Below are 14,829 nucleotides of genomic sequence, written 5' to 3'. Positions count from 1 at the left end.
AGCTCCGCGCTCCATAATGCCTGCAAAATAAATCAAAAATAGTGAAGTACCAGACATTCTTGATGAAATATGCAATGACCCAAATAATCAACTAAATGCAAGAATTATGAAGTATAATGCTATGAAAGGACGGAAATAAACATGCAAAATAGGTGCATAAAATGCACCTATCAATGTTGACCTGCAGTGTTGATCGATTCATTATCACCAGATATTTTTCTAGATCATTTTCTTATTCTCTCTCTTTGTGAAAAGTGTTTAGGGTTTGTATACTCTTATAAGTTCTTTAGTTGTTCTTAATCATTGTAGATTAGGCTGAGTTTTCATTGAGAGAGTAGATTAGGGTTTATGTAGTGAGGTTTCTCTTGTAAGTATCTGAAAACCATCTGTCTATTTGTCCTTAATTGATATAATAGATGATGATGTTGGGAATATATGTTTCTATGTTTTTTCACATGGTATCAGAGCTTTAGGGCTTCGATTTGTGGCTGATGATCAACTTCGTAAAGGTACTTTCTGTTTTCCTCTATTTTCTTGCATAGATCCTTGTAGATCTTCATAGATGGGTTCGTACTGGATTTTCTGTTGAAATCTCAGCTTATCGTGAACATCTAGGGTTCTTCTATTTGATCTGGATCATCTTCTAGTTATTGTTTTTCTTTTAAGATCCTGGTACTGCGAGTTTTTTGTGATCTTGTAGGTTTGTCTTCAAGAGGAGATCCTTGAGTGACAATCGTTATCGTCAAGTGGAGATCCTTGATTGACGAATCAAATCTTCGCTGTTCTTCGATCGATTAATGCTGTTCTCTGAAATAACTCTTGTTAACGGATTTCATCACCGTTAACTTTTTAAAAGAGAACGGAGTAATAGGACTCGATTCGTTTCAACTGATCAGCTTATAGCTCTGTGAGCGTTTCTTGTTCCCTTCTATTCTAGTTCTAGCTGTAGATGTGGGAGATCCTGGTTGTCTTGAGTACACCAGTTATTGTTTTTTGTTGTTCTATATTCTATGTGATTATTTTGACTCTGTGATTCTTGTCTTGGGCCCCAACATACCGTGGTGACCATCTGGACGCTTAAGGATCATAGTGGTCTGTATTGCTTTCTTGATTTTTGTGTGGTTTATATTTGGTCAATTTTTTGTGAATACTATGATTCTCCTCTTGAGTCTGGTAGTGGTTCTAAGGTTGATCCTGTGAACTACGATGATCCTCTGTATATACATTCATCTGATAATACTGTAACTATAATTGTGAGTTTTAAATTGACTGGGACCGATAATTTTCGTGTATGGCATAGCTCTATGATAAGAAGTCTTAAGGCTAGAAATAAGCTAGGGTTTGTAGAAGGGACTGTAAAAAAGGACTCTACTGATGAACTCAAATCCTTAAAATGGGAACGTGCTAATGTTGTAGTGTGTTCTTGGATTCTGTTGGTGATTTTAGTGTCACCATGTCATTTTAAGTAACTGGAACTAACATGTGAGCTAAGGGGCTTCATAATTTGTACTCTATTATATGTACGGGGGTTGTGCGGAATGCACGCATGTATAGGATTGAATTAGAATCCGGTTCGACGACTAGTCGGGGGTTCGGGGGCAGCGCCCCTTTGGCGGGGTCTAGGGGCAGCGCCCCTAGCAGGGTCCAAGGGGTAGAGCCCCTGGCTGGGGTCCTGCTAGGATTATCCTTGAGGGTGATTAAGGTAAAACTAACGAAACTCGTTAGTTTTGATAACCCTAAATCCTCTTTGAATCCGGATTAACATTACTTGCTTCCAAAGCAACTAATGACGACCCAACCCTAATGAAACCCTAATCTCGTTTAGTATATAAACAGTTCTTCCTCTTCAGAGGAGGGGGACGATATTAAGCTCTCGTTTTCATCATACTTTCACAGAATCCTCTAGCATTTTGGCTTACGATTTCTGTGCCTAGAATCGTAAGTGTCCACTTGGATTATCCTAGGCTGAATTTCTTGTAACCCAGTCATAGGGTAGAAATATCAGTTTAGAAAGTGATATCACGATCCAAGTCGATATCCAGATCTCCACTAAAAACCCTACTCTTCCCAACATTCGAACTGATATTTCCTGTTTCTGGAGATGGGTGACTCAATTCGCGAGATGACCACTAAGTTTGCCAAGCTGGAGAAGTTTGAAGGCGTCGACTTCAGGCATTGGAAGAAGAAGATGCACTTCATGTTGACTACTCTGAAAGCAGCATACGTGCTGACTACTCCAAGACCAGCAGAGCCTGTAGAAGGTGTTGTTAAGACGGCTGAAGAGACAAGAAAGAGACAGAAGTGGGACAATGATGACTACATCTGCAAAGGTCACATTCTGAACGATATGTCTGATGCATTATTTGATATCCATAGTGAAGCCTTGTGTGCCAAGGAGTTGTGGGACACCCTTGAACTGAAATACATTACTGAGGATGCTTCTAGCAAGAAGTTTCTGGTTAGTGACTTTAATAATTATAAAATGGAAGATTCAAGGCCTGTCACTGAACAATACAATGAACTCCTTGGCATATACAGTCAGTTTAAGCTGCACCGTATGAATATGGATGAATCCATTGTTGTGTCCACTATCATTGACAAACTGCCTCCGTCCTGGAAAGATTTCATACATAACTTGAAACATCAAAAGGAGGAACTGTCATTGGTTCATATGGTTGAAAACAAACCAAGGAACCAGAACCACAAAGGACATGACAAACGTAAGCAGGAACATGTCCCAAACAACTCCAACAAAAGAGAAAGGATCTGGTTTGTTGGAGGTGCAATCAAGTTGGGAATTGCAAGCGTGATTGTCGTGTGAATTTGGGCAACAATGGTGCTGGAAACAGTGGAGCCAATGGGAAAGTGAACGGGTCTTCGGCCCAAGTTAAAGGAGGTCAGTTTTTGACTAACTTTGATAATTCTAATCAGAATTATGTTTATTATGTTTCATTTATCTCTGAATCAGTCGATGTGCAGGATGATGATGTTGCTTGGTGGATCGACTCCGGAGCAACGAACCATGTATGCAAGGATAAACGGATGTTTGAAACATTAACTCCGCTTGATGATGGGTCGGTGCTGAAGATGGGAGACGATTCTTTTATTCCTATTTGTGGTTTAGGTGTCGTGTGTCTTGAATTTACTTCTGGAAAGACAATTAGGTTATTTGATGTTTTGTTTGTTCCCAAGATTCGCAATAAGTTTGTTTTGTCTAAGGGTGGAATGTTTATTGGCTTTGGATATTTAAATAATAGAATGTTTCGTTTAAATATTGTTGACAAGTTATTACCTGTTCAAAATTCTGCATTTGTATCTTCTGCTTCTAATGTTGATAAATCTATGCTTTGGCATGTAAGATTAGGTCATGTCAACTTTATAAGGATGCATGAGATGTCAAAAGATGGATTAATTCCAGCCTTTGATATGACATCTGATAAATGTAAAACATGCATGCTTACAAAAGTAACAAAACAGCCCATTCCTAGTGTCACTAGAAATTCAGCTGTTTTGGAACTTCTACACAGTGACCTGTGTGATTTCCACTGCACTCCTTCTTTGGGAAATAAAAAGTATGTGGTCACTTTTATTGATGACTGCACTTGGTTTTGCTATGTGTATTTGTTGCATTCTAAGGATGAAGCCTTAGATAAATTCAAAATATACAAAACCGAGGTGGAATTGCAATTGGGCATTCCGGTTAAATGTCTCAGGACTGATAGGGGAGGTGAATATATGGATCCCATATACTTCCAATCAGTGGGTATCATTCATGAGACCACGACACCTTACACGCCCCAACAGAATGGTATTGCTGAACGCAAAAATCGAGTTTTAAAGGAAATGGTAAACTCGATGTTGTCTTACTTGGGATTGAGTGAAGGATTCTGGGGAGAGGCCATGTTAACAGCCTACTATTTATTAAATAGGGTTCCAAATAAAAAGAACAAAACAGTCCCATATGAACTTTGGTTCAAGAAAAAGCCGAATTTGAGTTATTTTCGGGTTTGGGGATGTCGGGCAGTTGTAAAACTCACCGAGCCCAAAAAGAAGAAATTGGGAGAACGTGGAATTGATTGTATATTCATTGGATATTCTGAACATTCCAAGACATATAGGTTTTATGTAATAGAACCTAATGATTCGGTTTTGGTTAACACTGTTATCGAATCACGAGATGCAATTTTTGATGAGATGCAGTTTTCATCGATTCAAAGGCCTAAGGATCTTACTTTTGGTGCTCTTAAAGAGCAAAATTCAGAAAGTCAAGATGGTGGTAATGTGCAAGAACCACAAGAGCTTCGTAAAAGCAAAAGAGGCAATATTGCGAAAAATTTCGGATCTGACTTCCAACTGTATTTGGTGGAAGGTTCAAGGGATGAAATTAATCTTGAATACTCTTATTGCTATAGTATTGAAGATGATCCTAAGACTTATCAAGAGGCCATAGAGTCTCATGATAGTGCTTTTTGGAAGGAAGTAATTGATGATGAAATGTCATCAATTCTTGAGAACAACACATGGGTGTTGTCTGATTTGCCTCCAGGTTCTAAACCACTTGGTTGCAAATGGATTTTCAAAAAGAAAATGAATGTTAATGGGACTATTGACAAATTCAAAGCCCGGTTAGTCATTCAAGGTTTTAGACAAAAACCCGGTATTGACTACTTTGATACGTATGCTCCGGTTGCACGTATTGCTACTATTAGATTGTTGATTACTTTGGCAAGTATCCACAATCTGGTTATTCATCAAATGGATGTGAAAACAGCCTTTTTAAATGGTGATCTTAACGAGGAAGTTTACATGAAACAACCTGAAGGTTTTATTATGCCCGGTAAAGAGCATATGGTTTGTAAACTTGTCAAATCTTTGTATGGGCTGAAACAAGCTCCTAAACAATGGAATCGGAAATTTGATGAAGTTATTTTGTCCTCTGGTTTCAAAACAAACCAATGTGACAAATGTGTCTATAGTAGATTTGATGATGCTACTAAAGCTGGGGTGATCATTTGCTTATATGTAGATGACATGTTGATGTTTGGTACCGACCAAAATCAAGTGGATGAAACAAAGAAATTGTTATCATCTAAATTTTCTATGAAAGATTTAGGAGAGGCTGATGTAATTCTTGGAATAAGAATTAAAAGGATGAACAAAGGTTTGGTAATGACTCAAAGTCATTATATTGAGAAAATTCTCAAGCGATTTAGTTTTACCGATTGTTCTCCTGTGAGTACTCCTATGGACCCAAGTTTGAAATTAATGCCAAATAGTGGTGTTCCTATTTCACAATTGGAATATTCTAAGGCTATTGGTAGCTTGATGTATGCCATGACAAGTACCAGACCTGATATTGCTTTTGCTGTGGGTAAGTTGAGCAGGTACACTAGTAATCCTAGTGCTCAACATTGGCAAGCAGTGAATAGAGTGTTTAAGTATCTCAAGGGAACCATGAATTATGGTTTGAGTTACTTGGAGAGTCCTTCGGTTTTAGAAGGTCATTCAGATGCAAGTTGGATAACCAACATGGAGGACCATTCCTCAACTTCTGGTTGGGTATTCTTGCTTGGGGGAGGTGCCATTTCTTGGGCTTCCAAGAAGCAATCTTGCATTACTAACTCGACAATGGAATTTGAGTTTGTTGCGTTAGCAGCTGCTGGTAAAGAAGCAGAGTGGCTAAGGAATTTAGTCTATGAGATTCCTTTGTGGTCTAAACTGATAGCACCTATTTCTGTCCTTTGTGATAGTGCAACCGCTTTGGCTAAGGCATATAGCCAGGTTTATAATGGCAAGTCTAGACACTTAGGTGTTAGACATAGTATGATTAGAGAACTAATCATGAATGGTGTGATTTCGGTTGAGTTTGTGAAATCGCAACAAAATTTGGCAGATCACTTGACTAAAGGTCTGACAAGAGACTTAGTGAACAAGTCTGTAATCGGGATGGGATTAAAGTCCATTTCATTCTATAATGATGAGACACCCAATTCCATCCTAATATAATGTTAGGAGTTGAATTCAATGTGGAAAGCTCATACTTATAGATTGGAACACATGAAGTATTCATCCCAGGTATGTGTTCGGTTCTGCATGTTAGCCAGGTTGAAGTGTAACTTCTTAATAATTCCTTTGATAAATGTATGTGCAAATACATGGAAAGGAGTTACCTACGTGATTGTGAAGTGTAGCCGCATTTCAAGAGGTTGTGGACTTGACCTTGATACGATCATGAGAGGATTGGGACACACGGCTTTATAATAGTGTCAAGTTGTAATTTGCTAGAAATTCAATAAACCAGTATGTATTTTACTTTCTGGTATTCAAATGGGTTGATGGGTTCAATTCTTAGAACACCCTGATTCTCGAGTATTTGCAAATGTATGATACTAAGTGGAAATTCAATCGTTTCGATATTTTCATTATGTACTAGTTTGGTTTGTTTGATAAAGGTTATGTTTGTTCAAGGGTTACACTAAAATGGGGGAGGATTGTTGGTGATTTTAGTCTCACCATGTCATTTTCAGTAACTGGAACTAACATGTGAGCTAAGGGGCTTCATAATTTGTACTCTATTATATGTACGGGGGTTGTGCAGAGTGCACGCATGTATAAGATCGAATTAGAAGCCGGTTGGACGACTAGTCGGGGGTCCGGGGGCAGCGCCCCCGGGTCTGGGGTTTCCAAAGGGGCAGCACCCCTTTGGCGGGGTCTAGGGGTAGCGCCACCAACGGGGTCCAAGGGGCAGAGCCCCTGGCTGGGGTCCCGCTAGGATTATCCTTGAGGGTGATTAAGGTAAAAACTAACGAAGCTCGTTAGTTTTGATAACCCTAAATCCTCTTTGAATCCGGATTAACATTACTTGCTTCCAAAGCAACTAATGACGGCCCAACCCTAATGAAATCCTAATCTCGTTTAGTATATAAACAGTTCTTCCTCTTAAGAGGAGGGGGACGATCTTAAGCTCTCGTTTTCATCATACTTTCACAGAATCCTCTAGCGTTTTGGCTTACGATTTCTGTGCCTAGAATCGTAAGTGTCCAATTGGATTATCCTAGGCTGAATTTCTTGTAACCCATACATAGGGTAGAAATATCAGTTCGGAAAGTGATATCACGATCCAAGTCGGTATCCAGATCTCCACTAAAAACCCTACTCTTCCCAACAGATTCTTGGGTCTTTGTCTGAGTCAATTTATTCTGGACATGCATACTCTGAGTTTGCTGTAGACATATGGAATGAGCTTTTTGAAACCTATAACAAGGCTGATGGATCTGCTATTTTTAATATACATCAACGAATTAATTCACTTAAACAAGATAGATCTTCTCTATCTGAATACTTTAACAAACTTGATACTCTTTGGAAAGAATTTGATGGTTCTACTAATCTTGCTGAGTGTACTTGTGAAGCTGCTACTAAGTATAATGATCATTCAAAACTTATGAAGCTAATGCAGTTTTTAAGTGGTCTTGATGACTCCTTTAATCAAGTAAAGAGTCATATCCTTCTAATGGATCCTCTTCCAAATGTTAAAACTGCTTTTTCAATTGTTTCTAGAGAGGAATCTCATCAGAAGAATGGGGCTTTGACTACTATTTCTAGTGTGTATAAAACCCAATCATCTGCATTTAACAGTAGATTTATCGATAAAAAAGGTCAAGGTTCTAATTCTAGTAGAGGAAGAAATCAGAACTTACAGTGTAAGAAATGTGGTCTTAAGGGACACCTTATTGGCAGGTGTTATAAATTGATTGGTTATCCAAATTATTTTGAACCTAGGAATGAGCTTAGCAGTGATAATCAAAGAAATCAGAATAAAAGTTTTTCTGTTAGCTCTTCTTCTATTCCTTCTAGTAGTTCCTATTCTTCTGGTGTTACTTCTAGTGTCTCTGGGAATGGTGGAACCTATTATTTCACAATTGAACAATATAATAAACTCTTGAGTCTTATTAATGAAAGATCCTCTGCTTTTGAGGATACTTCTGTCAATTCTAATATGGCAGTTATTCCTTTTTTAATGCTTATAACTCTACTATTAATCATCAAAAGTGGATTGTTGACTCAGGTGCAAATTGTCACACCCCCGAACCGGAACGGCGGAAACGCCCGGGGGTTCGGGTGACTTCATCTTGTAATATCATCACAGTGTAAATAATTGAATCAAGACAACATCATCATCACACATACAATAATACAACCGTCATTGTTTATATCAGTGTGTTGGATTACAAATTACATTCCCAAAATATAAGTGTATGATGATAACAAAATGCAACAAAATCCATGAGTTCTTGAAGACCAACCTGCTTAACGATTCCCTGAGAATACAAGTTATTTTGAAAACGGTCAACATATATAATGTTGGCGAGTTCATAAGCATATTTGTATGACAAGTTTGTATTAAAGCACGTGTGTTTTCTGTTTTAAAAATATGTAAAGAGAGTATTCAAGGAACATCCTGCATTTTCAGTTATAAGTAGAAGGTAATGTATAATGTAAGTTTCCCAGAAAATCTGATATCTTCTGCTTGTAAAAGTGTTGTAGTCTTAAAACCCTAATATCGTAAAATGGTATTTGTATGGAATTGTAACTGTAGAAATGTATATGTATTCCGTAAATTTTACAGTGGAGTTAATTTCTATGTGAGCCGTTATAACCATGATTGATATGACTGATCTGCATGTCATGACGTTTTTCAGGCTTCGCTTGTTTAAGGTAAGACATTTGTCACCCTAGACTGGCCTAGTATAGCTGTAGCGAACAGCTCAGGTGTGGGGTTGTCAACCCCGTATAGATCTATACACAAACTCTCTCTCTCCCTCCAGGAGACTTTGGTTATAACTACAGGACTGAAGGTTGTACACTAGGTAGGTACGAATGAAAGAACGTCTCACAAGAGCCTTAACTATGTTTACGCGAATATTGTAACACATTATTTAATGTTTTAAATAAAGTTTCTGTGCATGTATCTAGGTTACAACGCCCAATGTGTATGTACATGAATGAATGAGGCCCAATAAGCATGAAATGAGTATACAAGGTCCGTCAAACATGTAGATGGGTTAACAAGGCCCAATAAACATGTAAGGAGTATACAAGACCTATCAAACATGTAAATGGGTCACTAAGGCCCAATAACATGTAGTGAAAGTATCAGGTCCAATAAGCATGTAGATGGGTTACTAAGGCCCAATAAACATGTAATGAATGTATCAGGCCCAATAAGCATGTAATTGGACCACAAAGGCCCAATAACATGAAAACGGGTATAAACAAGGCCCAATATAAGTGAGAATGACGTAATTAGCCCGTTTGTTATTATATTGTTTGTTTTAGCCCAATTATTTACCAAAATGACATAAAAGGCCCACTTTTTGTAAAAATGACATTCTTGGCATTAAGTCGAAAATTTACATTTTTGGCCCATGTTTGTTTAAAATCACAATTTAGTCCATAAAAAGTCAATAATTTCCTTTTTAGGCCTATGAAACCGTAGGTTGCTAAATAAGACTCATTTTTGTGAAAATTGACATATTTAGCCTATTAAAACCGTGAAGGACCAAATAGAAGCCCATTTGTGAAAATTTACACTTTTGGCCCCTTTAAAACCATGATTATCATAAAGATCCATTTTTATTTAAAAATGACTCTTTTGGTCCTCTCAAAACCGTGAGTTAACATAAGAACCTCACTTTTTGTTTATTTTGTCAAATATGGCCCTTTATACGATTTTAGTTAGTTTTCAAACATTTTTAGCATGTTTAATCCTTTCCACTTCATAGTAAGTCACATAAGATGGTTTAGTTTACAAACATCATCAAGTATGGTAGATATTTCGAGTTTAGTAGAGATCTAGCATGTCTTCATAACATAATCACAACATATAACATGAAAACACACATATACATGCATAAATACATAGATCTAACACAAAGCAACTTGTATCCTCCCTTAAAACATAGTAAAAACCGAAAACAAGGAGGTATGAACTCACTTTGGTTGATGGATCAGTTTTGGTGAGAAGATTGAAGGAGATTTCAGCCTAGCTTGCTTCTTGAGGAGATTTTTCGGACTTAGGGTGTTCTAAGAAGCAAGAATCACGAAATGGAGTGTAAATGAGTGAAGGACTTAACATAAAATGAAGTTGAACAGCTTGATTAGAAAGTAGCTTACCAAGAATGTTGATCTTTGATGAGGTGTTCTTGAACACACACACAAACACACATGAAAATTTGGAAGAATGGATGAAATCTTCTTGTGTTTGAGAGGAAAGGATGAGAGATTCTTGAGTTTGAAATGAAGAATGATGGTGGTGGTGGTGGCTCTTATGGCTGAGAGTGAGAAGAGAAGAGAGAGAGGGACAAGATGTTGCATGGAGACATGAGAATACCTTGTTGTATGATGTGTATTGTGCATGGATATTCAACATGTAATATTAAGGTGTTAAGATATTAATTCCCACAATCTTTTCCCTTATATATATATATATATATATATATATATATATATATATATATATATATATTCCGATAATGAGAGGAGGAAAAGAGAAGAGAAATGTTTGGGCTTGAATAAAAATCGAGATCTTATAGCCCAATTAGAAAGCTTTCGGCCCATTGGGCCCATACACGAGTTTTCAGCCCAATGATGTCCACAATAGTGTTTACGGCCCATTAAGGCCCATGAAGAGTTTTGTGGCCCAAAATCAATTACTTAGTGAATGTGGGTTCGATTAGGGACCAAATGTGTATTCTTAACCCAAAATAAATAGGTTGTGGGTTTATTGGCCCATTAGGCCCAATAAATGATTCCTGGTCCAAAAAGAGTCTGAACCGGGAAAAATTAGGGTTACAACCCAAAGTTGAGTGTATGAAATGTGTCGAATTAGGTTTTGGACTTCACGAGTGAGTTTTGATTTGAATAGTTGTTTTTGAAATGAATAACATGTATAGCATCAATCTTAAAGTTACAAGATACATCAAGAGTTGACCATACATAGATAAAATTTCCTAGCCAAAAATGCTAGTTGTGACACAAATCAGCATATGACTTCATCTGAATCTCTTCTGCAAGACACTGTTGATGTTTCTAAACTGAACCTTCTTGTTAATCACCCAAATGGTTCTCCTGCTAAGATTGAAAAAATTGGAAACTTGCAGTTTTCTGAAAACTAACTCTTTTTGATGTCTTTGATGTTCCTGATTTTAATGTAAATCTTCTTTCTGTTCACAAATTGTGCAAGGACACAAATTGTGAAGTTGTTTTTAATGAAAATTGTTTCAAAATTCAGGGTTTACAATCAAAGAAGGTTGTGGAGAATGGTAGAGAGTCTGGGGGATTGTATTATCTTGATGCTTTTCCCTTAAGTATTAGTTCTTGTAATCTTGTTAAGCGTTGTGTTTCTAAACTTACATGGCATAGTAGATTATGTCATCCTGCTGAACAATCTTTAAATTCTTTAAAAGATACACTTAACTTTGATAATTCTTCCCTTCCTCCTTGTGATGTTTGTTACAAGGCCAAGCAAACTCGTGAATCCTTATTTCTTAGTATTCACAGTGTTTGATTAGTGTCTAAGTCCATAACTATTTTGGTATGTACTTGACCCGATTGTGCATGGCCCTTTTGGGTTGCCTTCACCAAAGCAACTTGATAGGATGATTTATGGAGAAAGAGGATTAATTATGATTTATTAATATATTATATGAATAATATATTAAAAGAGAAATGATATTGTTTAATTAATAATAGTCAAGAATCAATAAGAATTAATTTTGTGGCTAAAAGACATTAATTAAATAAAGGGGACTAGAATTGTCAATTGTGTGATAGTTGAATATTGGGCTAATGGACTCCATATTAGAGGAGTGGACAAATTCTATGGGGAAACCCATTAGAAATCGTCCAAGGTCTCTAAGGAGGGAGTCCATGGGGTGCTTAGGGCCTGTTAGGGTTTCCTTGTTTGATAACCCTAATAGCCTCACTATTTAAGGATCCCTAGAGCATAAAAAACGTGGCCAAGAGTTCCTTAGGGTTTCTAGACGTTTTTGGGTGCCTCTCCTCTTCTCCTAAGTCATCATCTTGCTCTTGGTGTTTGTGAGCCATTAGAGGTACTACACTTGTGGTACTTGCTTTCAAAGCTAAGGAGATTCAAGGAACTAGTTGTTATTACTATATAACAACAAAAGGTATGTATTCTATTCTTCTATGTGGATTTCGAAAATAGTAGTAGCATGCCAGGTTTCTGTTTGTGTTCATAAAGTTGTATAACTAATAGTGAAAACATAGATCCAACTCTAGGGTTGCATGCACACATAGGATTGTTTGTATAAAACCCAACAGTGGTATCAGAGCCATTGGTTTTTTGTTTTCAATTAGTTTTCTATACAAAAGTATGAATTTGACATATTAAGGTTTATAGCCAATAAACCCTAAAGGCATGATTTTCGAAATTAGGGTTCATAAACCCTATATTTCAAAATTTGGTTAGGGTTTCCCAAATCCTTTCCTTAGCCTCCAAGATTTCGAATTCTAGGGTTATCCAACCCTAGGATTTCGAAATTGCCTCCTTCCTAAAGATAAGATCCTAAATTTTAGGGATTTGGATAATGCCATATCTTGTAATTATCTCTTAATTGTTTAAATATGGTAATTAAAGATTTTTGAATTATCCCATCCCAAAATTTTCAAATTTTAGGGGATAAAGGGATTAGGTTAAATTAATTGTTTAATTTAAATAGATAATCCTCCAAGATTTAATAATTCAAATTAATTGTTTTATTTTGGATAATTATCAAATAAATGTTTTAATATTTAAGATTTTAAAATTAAAAGGTTTTAATTTTCGAAAATTTTAAATATGATTAAAACCCTAGTGTTTTTGAAATTTGAATAGTTGAATCTAAAGTTTTGAAAAGTTTCAAAACTTGTCCTCAAGTTTTGGAATTTAAAATTTTGATTAAAAGTTTAATTTTTGAAATTTTAAATTCTAAAACCCGAGTTTTGAAAAAGGTTCAAATTTACACCATTGTGGTTTATTGATTTAATTACAAGTTTAATTAAAAGAAAGAATTAATAAGCCATAAATTACAAGGTTTAAGACTAATTAAATTAAAGGTATAATTAATAGTTTAAACCACCTAGTATTTTAAAAGTGTAAAATACACCCTATACTATATATAACATTAAAAGTCTAATATTATATATGTATAACTTAAACTGCTAGTCTTACCGTTAGTAGGCCTCATTCACGAAGCCGATCTATAAGGGGGTATAAGGTTATGGCCTATAAAATGGCCGTTTAATGGGTGTCCACTCACACCCACCGCTTCCTTGATTGGTGGAGGGTCGTTAGCCGAACGGGTAGGATAGGGCAAACCCTCTCCTCATTAAAAGTATAATGAATAATAAAGTAACTAAATGTTTACAAAATTCCCAATCTTAGTTACTTTAGGCAAAAGTGAATTGATGCAATTCCATGAAATTACACTTTGTACCCTTGCTAAAACGTTAGTGGAGCGTGTGTGGTTAACCGGCACACTAATTGAGTTCTAAGCAAAGGTGGCAAAGGGTGACTCGATGTTTGTCATAGTTCGGTGGAGCGTGTGTGGTTAACCGGCACATCGAATAGGTGACTGTAACATTGGGGGCACCATGTACATTTGCATGGTTATTCACATCCTGTTTTGTGATCCTCGGCATCCCAGTCACAAATCGAGGGGCATATCGAGATTTAAACATGCCATTGAAAAGTTCAATGAATCTCAAAAGATCTAGGAGTTTTCAATACATTTAAAACTTAAACTTCTTTTCGTTTTTCATGGTGGAAATTGGTAAATCGTCATTTACCTACCTTCAAATGTTCTATAATTTGGATTACGGCATCCCTCTTCCAAGTTGTAGAATATTGTGTTGGATCCTAGCCTTAATATCTCATTTGGGTGTTTTATTAAGGATTCGATCAACTAACTTGAATTTTCTCCCGTTTTGTAGATGTCAAAATCTAACAACTATGGTCTTCCTAAATCCATTGGAAAAAGATTTCCAAATGAAGATGATATTCCACGATTCGATCAAGGAACAAGAAATCATTCTTCACTTCCTCCACCTCCTCCTATTGTTCTCCCAGACCCACAAGTTCGAAGACTTGAAAAGTTCGAGCTCACTCACGCCCTTTTGGAAAGTAAACACGAAGAAGGAAAGTCAGTGTGTGCACACGTCCTAGGGATGAAGTCGCACATTGACAGGTTAAGAATGTTGGGAGTCGTTTTCTGTGAGAAGCTGGCTGTTGACTGGATTCTTTAATCGCTTCCTGATTCATATAGTGAGTTCGTAAGAGAGTACTATATGATGGACCACGACGTGACCCTCATCGATCTCACCTATATGCTTATTGCTGCTGAATCAGAAATGATTTGGCGCACTGGAGAAGCAAAGTTAATTGGTATATTTGCCTTCCAAACTTCCATGGACATAGGCAACGCCAACGAAAGGCATGCCATGGTCAAAGAGTTTGACCATAAGAGAAAGGCAAAGTCTGAGGTAGTTGCGTGTGCTGTTCCAAAAGAGTCAATTTTCTTTCATTGCCAAGAGAAGGGGAATTGGAGACGAAGCTGCCCCATATACCTGAGAGATCTAAGAGATGGGAGAGTCAAGACGTGTGGCTCTGCTTCAGGTATTATCCATTATCTAACTCTGTTAAATTCCTATTCATTGATTCTAAATACATGATGTGATAAGATTACATTTTATGTTTGTAGGATTGAAGAGAAGAAAGGAAGAAGCACGCTGAGTCTGATCATGAAGAAATGGGTTTCGATCGCATGA

Source organism: Lactuca virosa, chromosome 9, assembly GCF_052849685.1.
Source record: "Lactuca virosa cultivar CGN04683 chromosome 9, Lactuca_virosa_CGN04683_v6, whole genome shotgun sequence".
Taxonomy (NCBI): domain Eukaryota; kingdom Viridiplantae; phylum Streptophyta; class Magnoliopsida; order Asterales; family Asteraceae; genus Lactuca; species Lactuca virosa.
Note: the sequence above shows the minus strand (reverse complement) of the source record.